Below are 12,051 nucleotides of genomic sequence, written 5' to 3' on the forward strand. Positions count from 1 at the left end.
TTAGGGGGCATCTGTTACACAACATTTTTTCACTGTCCCTGTACTCCCCGTCTACGATCCTGGAGGACCTCTACAGTGTACCCGACATGCTTTCCTATCGTGAAGAAACTCCCATTGTGTCCCTCTTCATGAGCAGAACAATTCCCTTTTGCATCATTTCCAAAACATCTTCTATTTATTCCAGTTTACAAGACCGACGCTAATGACCCATGTCCTCCTCGCACCGATATGCGGGGATTACAACTATCCTTAGCACCGATCGGATCGACTGAGCCCTTTCTCAGTCGCGCCGATTCTCTTTTGGAAAGTTTTTTAAATATGGAGCCGAAGCGTCCAGCTCCAAAAGCTTTGTAACGAAACTCTGGTAAATGGTTAGGTCGGATGGAGTTGAGGAGGTCACTTTGGGCTCCTTTCCCCTATTAGGATGGAACCAATCCAAGAGATAAGGCCTTCTCCCATGAGAAGAGGAACCATCTCCCCTCCATCCAAGCTATATAAACCTCTTTTCTTCCCAAGCACAATCTAGATCTAATTAAGTTCTGGTTGGAGTTTTGATTTTGGAGTAATCAACAAGTTACCCATAGTTTGTATCTCTCTTGTTTGTGTTTAAGGGAGAATTGTGAGTTTGGTTTGGTGTGAAGACTAAAGGGAAGAGCCTTGAGACTACCATTGTTGGGGATATCCATGAGATTCTAGAAGTGTGTGGGAACCTAGATATGTCAGAGGAGAACGGCAACGTCAAGACATCGGTTGTAATCTCTTCTTGAACTAATATAGATGCAACTATTGATTGATTTCCTACATGAAATGTCATCTTACATATTTATGGTTTAATCTTTCTTGACTTATTAAGTAGGCTGAATGCAAATTGTATGTTATCACATTTGTTGTTTGATGTTGTTTACTTATTTCAGGTGTTCGAAGGAAGGAAACGAAAGATAGCTGGAGAAAGGAAGCAAGATCGTCACCAAGCCGAATATCGTACTAAGAGGTAGACCCTATTATTTGATTCTAGCTTAAGGGGATATTCGATAGATTGTTTGTTTGTGGCTAGATCCGCTCTCTCGGGCTAGAGGAATTTTTTGTGTCCACACTTAGAATTTACCCGCACCAAAGGGATACCTTCTAATGTCGTTGGTTCTTGCTCGCATACATCAAGAGGTGTGACTAAGTGTTGTGACAATATTTTTTGAAGAGAAGAAGTTATTTCAAATATTTCTTGTTGGCATTATGATGCATGTGTTGTCCTTGATGGAAACTCACTTGTAATAGAACAAGTATATGGTAACCAAATGAATCCACAGGTCAGTTCAGAGGTGGCAGAGTGATGGAACAAAATAACAGAATGATGGGGCAAAGGTTTACAGATCAGAATCATAAGTTTGATAAAGGTGAATATTTGAGGGTCTATATGCGGGTTTGTCAAGGCCAAGTCACATATACACACAGGTACAGAAAGGCAAATTCACGTACATGTTGTCGCACTAATTTAAGAATACCAAACATCCTTACCATGGTATTCACCCACAATATTGAGCGCAGTAACGGTTACTTGATCCCGTCCAAGATTACCACTGACACTAGTGTAGTTTTGACTCATGGTATTGGCTAAGGCTCTAACTATATAAGGAGGTGAAGATCAAAGTGCTAAGTGTGCATGCGAAAGGGTTTTTGATGAATACTTCATTCTGAAGTATATTTGCATTATAAGGGCCATAGTTGACACAGAGATCTGAAATAATTATACATCGATGAATACAATGATGGATCAAGATCATAAGACTTGAAATGAATTTCCATTGTATGATCTATTCATGGATTGACTAGATCTAAGTATTGACACATGTTTTTATCTTTGAATATTATGATATGGGTCTTTCTGAAGTTCTGAAGAGTTGCGTAATTTTAGGTCAAAATTTGCAGATCTGTATGCAGGTTAGTCTCGGGTAAGTTGTGTATACACGCGGGTTCATTTCTTCAAAGTTGCGCACATAAAGGAAGGGTTTCTATTCTTAAATGACTAATCAACCTGATCAATGTTGATGTATCTCTTCTATCTGTCAGTGATGTCCTCATGTTGATATGGGTTGAATGATAGTGTATGAAGTAGAACTGATTGAATTATGAAGTTGAATTTGGTTACATGTTGATTGGTTGAAAAGATTATTGATGTTGCTAATTGTATGAGGGTTCTGTAAGAAAAAAAAATTTCAGAATAAATCTTGTCAACTCTGTGTCTGATTCATAATTACAAGTTTTTAGTATATTGAGATCTGTACGCAGGTTTCTCTACAGAAAAGCACGTATACACGCGGGTTGCCTTAAGTGAAGTAGCGTATACATGTTGGCATATGAATGATCAGGGTTGCAGTTGATTCTGTATGTTGATGTAGTATTTTGAGTTCAGTTCTATGTTCTAGTTACAATGATCTCACTGTTCTATTTGAATTAAGTTGGTGTTTGCTTCAATTGATCTACAAGTTGTGATGTATTAAAGAAGGTGGATCTAGTGTGAAAATTTATGAAACGTGGTCCACGGATGTTGTTGAGGGTTGGATCCTTCAGTGAGGAAGTCGAAGCTTCCTACTAGTAGTAGCTGGTAATCAGATCAGGGGTTGGAGCTCCCTTCCAGTAGGAGCTGGAGAACGAGTGAAGGTTGTAGCCTTTAGCAGGTGGGTGCTTGCGTACTGGCATGAGTCTGCACTAGTATAAGAATGTAAGAAGCTTTTGATATTAATAAGTTTGAAGAATGAGATGATAGAAACGACAATTTTCTCCCACATTGGGTTTCCACCTTAAATCCCGGTGTTCATGCGTGTTTCTTATGTGTGATATTTTATTATTTTCTTACTACACTTGCTTACTACTTATCAAGTTCATGATAAATATCTTACATTATGGTTTGAGTTTAACAGATAAATATTAGTTGTTTTACAAGTTTACTAAGCATACACTAGTTTCTTTTACAACAATCGCGTACATATAGGAGTTGGGTTTAGTAAAGTTGCGTACATATTTCAGAAAATAAAATTATTATTGTGAGTTTTTAAAAACCGATTCACCCCCCTTTCAATATTTTTCCCAATAATTGGTATTAGAGAAGGTCCTTCAAAAGAAGCTTGATCGCTTGAAGGAAGATCTCCCAAGATGAGCAATCAAGACAGAATGACATCTATCAGACCACAACTCTTCAACGAAAATAATTTAATATATTGGAAGACAAGAACCAAATGCTATCTTTAGTCCCTTGTAGAAGATGTTTGGGCAATTGTGTAAGGAGGTTATTGTAATATCCCTTCCCTTAATAATAAATAATACATAATAAAAATAATAAATAATAATATAATAATAAATAATAAATAATAAAAATAATAAATAATAAAAATAAATAATAATAATATAAATAATAAATATAAATCACTTAATAATAAATAAAAAAATAAATCATAAATGTTAAATAATAAATGATATTTAAAAATATACAAGAAAATAAATAAAAATAATAAAAATAGAAATAATAACTATACTAAAACTCTAAATCAGAATAAATAGAAATAAAACAAGAAAACTATCAAAAAGAAGGAAATAAAACAAGAAAGCTAAAAATCAAAAGAAAAGTAAAGAAATAAAACAAGAAAGCTAAAAATCAAAAGAAAGTTGCATGTATACACATGGAGTGTGTGCATGTGGTTCCCCTTCCAATGTTGTTCTATTTAATAGATGGTGAGGAAGATGAGAGGCATTCCTGCATTCCATCCTTCCGAGATTCTATCTTTCATTCTCTTGGGAGAATGGTGTTTTAAGACTTAGGAGTCACTGGCAGTAGTACGTTGATTGAGGGCTCGGGGGTGGCCAGTTGTAGCAAATCCTTGCACAATTGAGCCTACGGTTGGGTGGAGAGTCGTCCCCACAACCTTGTTGTCATCTGGCAAACCTTGATCACAGGTAACATAGATATAAGATTATTTGTCAGCATATTTTTCTATTAAGAAATTAATTTATTTTTTTTACTACGACAGGTAAGCACTATTCTCAGTTGAATTTAATGTTAATTAGAAAAGTTAATTAGATATTTATTTTTGGACTGTTACATATGGTATCAGAGCTTAAGTTTAACCCTTAGGGCCTATGGGCATCCGAAAAATTTATTTGTTGGAATTTTTAACTTGACTTGTTTTAAAGTTACAAGTTGATTACTTCCAGGAGGCCGCATATTTTTCTACAAACCCTCACTATGCCGTAAATTTTCTTTATTCAATGCGTAGTTATATTTTGATTGGCTTTGGTGATTACTTTTCTTTATGACTTAGAATACAAATGGAATACTATAACATGCTGATCGCACCTTTTAAAATATCGTGATTTTTCCTCATTTGCTGTGGAGATTTTAATTGATAGCAATTTTAGTGTTGTTTTCTATATTGATGGTTAAGATTCACTTCCAGAAAATTGTCAAAAGGAATGTGCGGCATTGTAGTTCTTGATTCCTTACGATGATCCAATTATCCAGAAATTCATCGAGAGGAAAAAGCTGCATTGTAGTTCTTCACTCCTTACGTTGCAGGTTAAGGTGGTTTGGACTAATTAGACTTGTTTTGGTGGCTTGACTGTTTTTTTTCTCCCTTGTCAACATATTATTGCAGTTTTGAGACACGTCTTTTGGAACAGCATGCTCATGACCTTCGTTGTCGCCAGTTTGATAATTTCTTGGGGGTCCAACACTTCTTCTTTTTACAAGGCCCGCCACAGATCCCGCCCTTTCCACAACTTCTCGCTTTGTTTCCCTAATTGCCACTGTGCCTTCTGGGCAGTCTCTTCCAACGTTAAAGCTTGGAAATTTTAATCCAGTACACCATCATCAGACACACTTTGGCTCAGAGCTTGTAGCCATCTTGAGCCTACCTAGCTTTGATCTCGTGTTTAAAACGAAGCCGTTTAGGTGTCGAACCTAGGACTTGTGCTCAGTAGCTAGGTTGTTTGTAATGTTCCCTTTCCGAAATGTCTCAAAGAACTCACAATTTCTGAATTTCACACTCTGGCTCACTGTGGAATTTCTACAAACAGATTGTCTGCAAGGTGCTGGAAATGTGTCCTTTCATTTATCTAACTCAGTTGAATGTGTACAATAATCATTAATTTCCATAAGAATGTTCCCCACAAAGCTCAGGGCTGTTAAAATAAGTACACAGGGCAGATATCAACGTATATATATTTTTAACACGAAACAGTGATAGCATGCAGTTCAGGAACAAATATGGAATATTATAGCATGAGTGACATTGACGAACAGTGGTTCACTTCAGCTGGAGTTCCTTGATGATATTAATGATTTAAATATGCATCTACAGGAGCAACACGTCTAGTGACTCAACCTTCCAGGAAACAACAAATATGCCCCTTTAATATTCACTTAAATTCTGCTCATATGCTGATATAAATGTGATGCCCAGATTGGTAATACGCGGCTAGTTTAGAAGGGAAATAAAACAGACAAGCAGAGTATCTTGTCTGTTTAAGATCCTTGCCTGCATTTAAAATGGGATATCCGAATCAATCGGTTTATATTATCTTCAAAAGAACGGTCCATTATTAATCTCAGATGTTGTTCGTAGGGATGAGAATAGGTAATGAAGCAATCGTAGGCAAAATTGACGCCAACAAACCAGTCTAAAATAAAACCTTATGATTTTCTTTCGGCGACGTTTTCTTTCACAATTTTTTATTTATTTTTTTGCATGTTATGAGCTCACCTGATAATTTAAAGCCAAAGAACTCGGATACTTAACAAAATCATCCAATTGAAGCCCCACAGAATTGACCAGAAATCCATATTGCGTTTTATTTTTTCCTCTGAGAGCCGCAGAACCATCGGCCGCCTCAAAATAACCGAAATTTGCTTTTCGGAGAAACCTAAACAGCATCAGGGCCTTGAACCTAAACAGCTCAGACCCAGCCGTTTTCGATCTAAGCATTTCTTCCTCTTTGCAAACAATACTTATATTCTTCAGATAGCAAAGAAGAGTTGTCCACTGATTTCATAGCGCGCTGGCAATCCTCGTACATAATTTTTATTTCATCTGCATTCCAATCTTTTGTAGGTCTTGGATGGAACATTTTATCTGTCCCCTATCTCAGAAAACTATCTTCAGACTATAATTATTATCAGAAAGATTGGTATTTTTTTAATTGATTAGGCTAAGCCTAAGCTGGATCACTTTTCGAATCTGGGCTGGGGTGGTCAAACCACAGCCGTTTAACAACTCCAAAACTGCCTCGCAATTCTGGACTGATTTGGATTGAAGTAAGCGACTGCAATGTTTAAAGGATTTTGATATTTCTTCCTCTATTAAACCACACTTGTTGAGGAGAAATTCTGTGACAGCACCCCTTTCCGGTGGAGTTTTGAATGGGATTGCCGTTTTGGTGCAGAAATTGGGGAAATTTAAGAGGGGTTTTGCATAAATTGCAAGAGCAGGAAGCGGAGACATCACCTTCCATGGCCACAAGTTTACAATCTTCTGTCTTATGCAGGCAATTCTATGGCTAAATGTATTGTAATTTAAGGTATTCGATATGGTGTTGCCTTCGCGGGTGTGCTTGCAGGCAGGCCATATAATTAATAAAATGATTTTATTTTGGTGTTGGGGAGGAATAACCTTCCCAGTCATCCGATCCGGTTCTGGGTCGGGTGGCAGTGTCTCTTCTTATTATGGTGTGGAATATTTCTTTGATGGTTTGATTTCTTAAATTTCCTGGGAGTAATTATTTATTAGCCATAAAAATCTCAAGATACATTCAATAAATTTGTTTAACGATTTATTTTGTTAAAAGCAGTCCATTTAGTTCTTCTAACATAAGTTATGATTGCTTAAACAGATACTTAAATATTTCACTCTACAGCACAAAATTTCAAATCATGAATCTATGGAATTAATATTGGTGTGACATATAATGATTTTCTTTCGAAGATCAAAGTACCTTCTTAACACAATAATTCCACCAACATTGAGACAATTCTCTAAGTTTTATTCTGACATCATTAGTACCTTCTAATTCATGTTTCCATGGTTTATACTACAAAAATTTGTAATTGTTGATAATTTATGGTTTAATTATGGTTTAAGTATTGTGATTGTTGATAAATTATGATAAAAACATATCTTATTAAACTCATAACTCACAACCATATAACAAAGTGAAAATCTAAATGAGTCACATAATTAAAGATATAGTTTTATTATGACTCATTAATTCATTGGAAAAGTATATAATCTTTTAATCTTGGATACTGATAATCTACCCATAATTGACGATGTATAATTCTCTAAAAGATTGCACTATTGAAATGGTATACTGGTATGTTTTTTTGTAACAAATCTTTAATGCTGGTGTAACTACTCACCACCGGTTCATTTTACAACACAGTTTACATAGCACTTGATGTATTTGGATAATTGAAGTGGAAATTTGTCACCAATTAAAGTGCTCTAAAATAGTGAAATATGTTCCAATTTACAATGGATAAACTCTGATATCTTAGTCTCTTTAGATGATCATGGTTCACTAGCAATCTATTCATTATTTTACTCTTCAAATTTGATCTAAAAACATAGAGATAACGTTCCTTGAATGTTGATCATACTATTCACTAATTGGGTTGGATTGCTGTTCTCATTTCCTTTAGCGATAGGCAGTTGCTTGGCATTTCTTGGGTATATTATTGCAAGAACACAACTCTCTCAATATGATCTTCTAATAAAATTTAATTTTTCATTGCAATTGACATTCAGATTACATGTATCTGCTCATTTACTAAACATCATCAAGCTACCATTGAAGTTCCCTTCATTCTTGAGTGAATCAGTTGGGTTTTGCAGTATATATATAAACCACAGGAGGGTATCTTTTAGTCTCAGTGGCAAATCGTATAAATTTGGATTAAAGTTCAGAAGTTGAGTATAATGTTACATGAGGTTAGTGATTCAAGGTTAATTGCATATAATGGTCAAAGTTGTCTAAGGAGAAATGGAAAGGAGAAACTTGCAAATTTTTGGGATGATAACTAATGATAATTCATGTGATTATGGCCAACTTGGATCGTAGAGAAGAAGTATCACAACAGGGGTAAGAAATCAATAAGAAGAAACAACCGATTTTAGAACATAATGGAAGAGTTGGTATAATCATGACTTGGTACTCTAAAGGTATCACTATAAGGATGATGCTCATAAAGAAGAAAATATTGGCAATCAACTAATGAACTTGAAAAATCAAGGTAATAATGAAGGTTACTTTAAGGAACCTGTAAGGTATGCTAAATAGAAGGATTGGAGAAGATAAGTGTGTGCATAACAACATATATAACAATGGGAGAGCTACATTGTAAAATTTTTCATAGGTGACTAACTATATGAATAACAAGACGTATGATAAGGCGATTTTATTATGTTGATGTCTTAAAACAGAAGTGGATGGTAGCTATCTTAATGAATTTATTTATCAGGTCTTACCCAAGCTGGAAATAGTAACAACATTTCCAAGGTATATCAGTGCTATAGGAGAGGAGAAAAAACCACAATGATTGGAGGTGAGAAATTCAAAGAAACTTCCATTTTTGAAGCCAATGGACATGGAATAGTAGGAAATCAAGACAGGGAGAAAAAGAAAAATATATCTATAAATATCGGGTAGGAGGAAATGAAGGGATGTTCTATCAAGAAGAAAGTTCTTTTAAAGGTATTGATAAGTAGAGCTAGAAACATGATTGGTAATGGTCATAATGATGATCTACATATTTTAAAAAAACGTGAAGGTGAAGTTGCATGATGATCAAATAATAATAAACAAGAATGTTGCTAAACATTTTAGACGGATACCTTGAGAAGGTTTGTGTACATAGTGACAAAAGAAGTAAAGGTCAATTAATAGAGATTGTACTTGACTCATTATTTCACATTAAAAGAGGTGGTTTCCACATAACACCTCACATATAAGTTTCCCATGGATAAAGATGGTAGTAGTGTTTCCAACTGTTTCAAAATCTAAATGGGAACTGAATTTATGATAAAGAAATCAAGTGGTATTGAGATACGAACTTTACGAACTCGATGAGATAAGAAGATATTTTGGTGGATGAAGTGCTAATTGTTAAATAAGTCAACATGGATCAACAAATCCTCATGATATAAAGATTAAATCATGATGAAATTGTGTTTATATGGAATTGCATATAGCGATATTGGAATCAATAAGCCAAAGGGTAAATGGATGTAAAATCAAGGGATTTTGATTTAAATAATGATGGTATCACTAGTAATATCTTAAACAATGAAATTCACCAGAATTTCCTTGGGGAAGGAAGAATACATGACGAGAGATTAACACTCAAGATGATGAGGCTCATGTGAAATTTAATGATATACCGTTGGTGTAAATGATCAACTACCTAGTAAAAAGAAGTCGAAATGATTATTGAAAAGTAATTGACAACTTGATGAAAACATATTGACAATGTTTCATGGTAGGAAGATAATGATTTACATATGGTTCTTATAGTGAGAATGTATCCATATGATAATAGAGATATGCATAGGCATTATGACGTTATGATAAGGTATATTGACATATTCATTTACTACGTCATGATAGGTATTTAATGTTCAATACTCATGATGGATATGATATGCACAATGTGGCTTAAGAGTTATGATGCTATGAGGCTTATTGACATGTGATTCATTTATGTGAAGTTATGATATGTCTTTGATGCAAATACGTTGATGATCTAACTTACGAGGGTATTCATAAGGTGAAGTATGCAATAATTACCTACAAATTTATGATATGCATGAGCATGCAGTTTGTTATTAGTGATAATGCTGTGCTTAACAAAGATGAACGTTCTCATGGTGACATGCAAGAGTTGGCATGTGGATTATTTCCTATGATACTATGATGGTATGGTTAATGCATTGGATGCATGTTGAGATGTGATGATTCACAGGACTCCACAAATGGACCGAGAGAGCCGGTTTATTTGATGATCTCGTGTGAGCCCATACGCACGAGGGAGAATACGTAACACCATATGGGCTGGGGAAAAAACTCAATCAACACTACATATGCCAGTGGTTCCTTTGGCTTGTGTATAGTTCTTGATGGATAGCTCTAGAAGAGCTATGGGACCATCTTGAGGAGGCCAAGTGCCTGATGTTCTAGGCTTGGTGCCTGTTATTGGATTGGGATGCCGAAGTCTAGAAGGGATGTAAAGGACTTCGATGCCTGGGGCTGTGCACCTTAGTAGTTGTGGAGGGAGTGGGCCAGCCTTGCCAGATGCTCGGGGTCATTGAGTACCGGACTGGATGCCTGCCTTGGGGCAGATGAGGTCTGAGTCAGGCACGAGCCTTGGGGCCAGCCTTGGACTAGGATACAAACCGGGTCAGGCTTAGCCTGGTGCCGAAAGTAGGAAAAAGGACAGAGATTTCTTGAGATTTCTCGGGGTGTTGGGGACTTTCGATGCCTGCTGGTTATACTAGTTCAGCAGAGGGTGTTGGCAACAGGAAGTAAATAAAATAATAAATAATAAATAATAAAAATAATACATAATACATAATTCAACATAACTTCGGGACGAAGTTCCTTAAAGGGGGAGAGTATGTAATATCCCTTCCTTTAATAATAAATAATAAATAATAAAAATAATAAAGAATAAATAATACAAATAAATAATAATAATATAAATAATAAATAATAAATCACTTAATAATAAATAATAAAAATAAATCATAAATTTTAAATAATAAATGATATTTAAAAATATACAAGAAAATAAATAAAAATAATAAAAATAAAAATAATAACTATACTAAAACTCTAAATCAGAATAAATAGAAATAAAACAAGAAAACTATCAAAAAGAAGGAAATAAAACAAGAAAGCTAAAAATCAAAAGAAAAGTAAAGAAATAAAACAAGAAAGCTAAAAATCAAAAGAAAGTTGCATGTAGACACATGGAGTGTGTGCATGTGGTTCCCCTTCCAATGTTGTTCTATTTAATAGATGGTGAGGAAGATGAGAGGCATTCCTGCATTCCATCCTTCCGAGATTCTATCTTTCATTCTCTTGGGAGAATGGTGTTTTAAGACTTAGGAGTCACTGGCAGTAGTACGTTGATTGAGGGCTCGGGGGTGGCCAGTTGTAGCAAATCCTTGCACAATTGAGCCTACGGTTGGGTGGAGAGTCGTCCCCAAAACCTGGTTGCGGTAAGCCTACTTCTACGACAGGTAAGCACTATTCTTAGTTGAATTTAATGTTAATTAGAAAAGTTAATTAGATATTTATTTTTGGACTGATATAGTTATAATTTCCAGTCGCAGTTCCCACAGATGCAACAGAAAAGAAGACATATGAAACCAATGCCAAAGATGTTAATGCATTATTAGGAAGTTTGACAAAATCAGAATTTGTCAAAGTTATGCAGTTAAACACAACAAAATAAATATGAGACAAAATCATTCAAAGCTATGAAAGCGATACCAAGGTAAAATGTTCTAGACTCCAAACTCTTAGAATTCAATATGAAACTCTGAGAATGCATGATGATGAAAGTATTGCTAGTTTCTTTCTACGTATAGATGAGATTGTAAATTGCATGAAAAATCTGGGTGAAGAAATAAAGGACACCACTTTAGTAGAGAAAATATTAAGATCTCTAACTCCTAAATTCGAGTCAAAAGTGTCTGCCATTGAAGAGAAGCAGGATCTATAGACTCTTATTGTTGTTCAACTTCACAGGATCCTAATGGCTTTTGAAATGAGGAAAAGAGGTCCCTCATAAGTCAGAGAAGCCACATTTAAAGTATCTACAAAAGGAAAATAAAAGGAAGAACACAAGGAATCGAGATATATGTTAGAAGAAGATGATGTGAACTTTGTAAAGAAACTTCAACTAGGCACCAAAAGGTTCAGTTGGTAGAGTTGGTAATTATGCTGCTAAATGTCCTCATAAAGACAACCATGACAAAGGGAAGGATACTACAAACAATAATAGGA

The sequence above is a fragment of the Pinus tabuliformis genome, chromosome 5_1, assembly GCF_031772625.1.
Source record: "Pinus tabuliformis cultivar Carrire ecotype Pingquan chromosome 5_1, CPIR1, whole genome shotgun sequence".
Lineage (NCBI taxonomy): Eukaryota > Viridiplantae > Streptophyta > Pinopsida > Pinales > Pinaceae > Pinus > Pinus tabuliformis.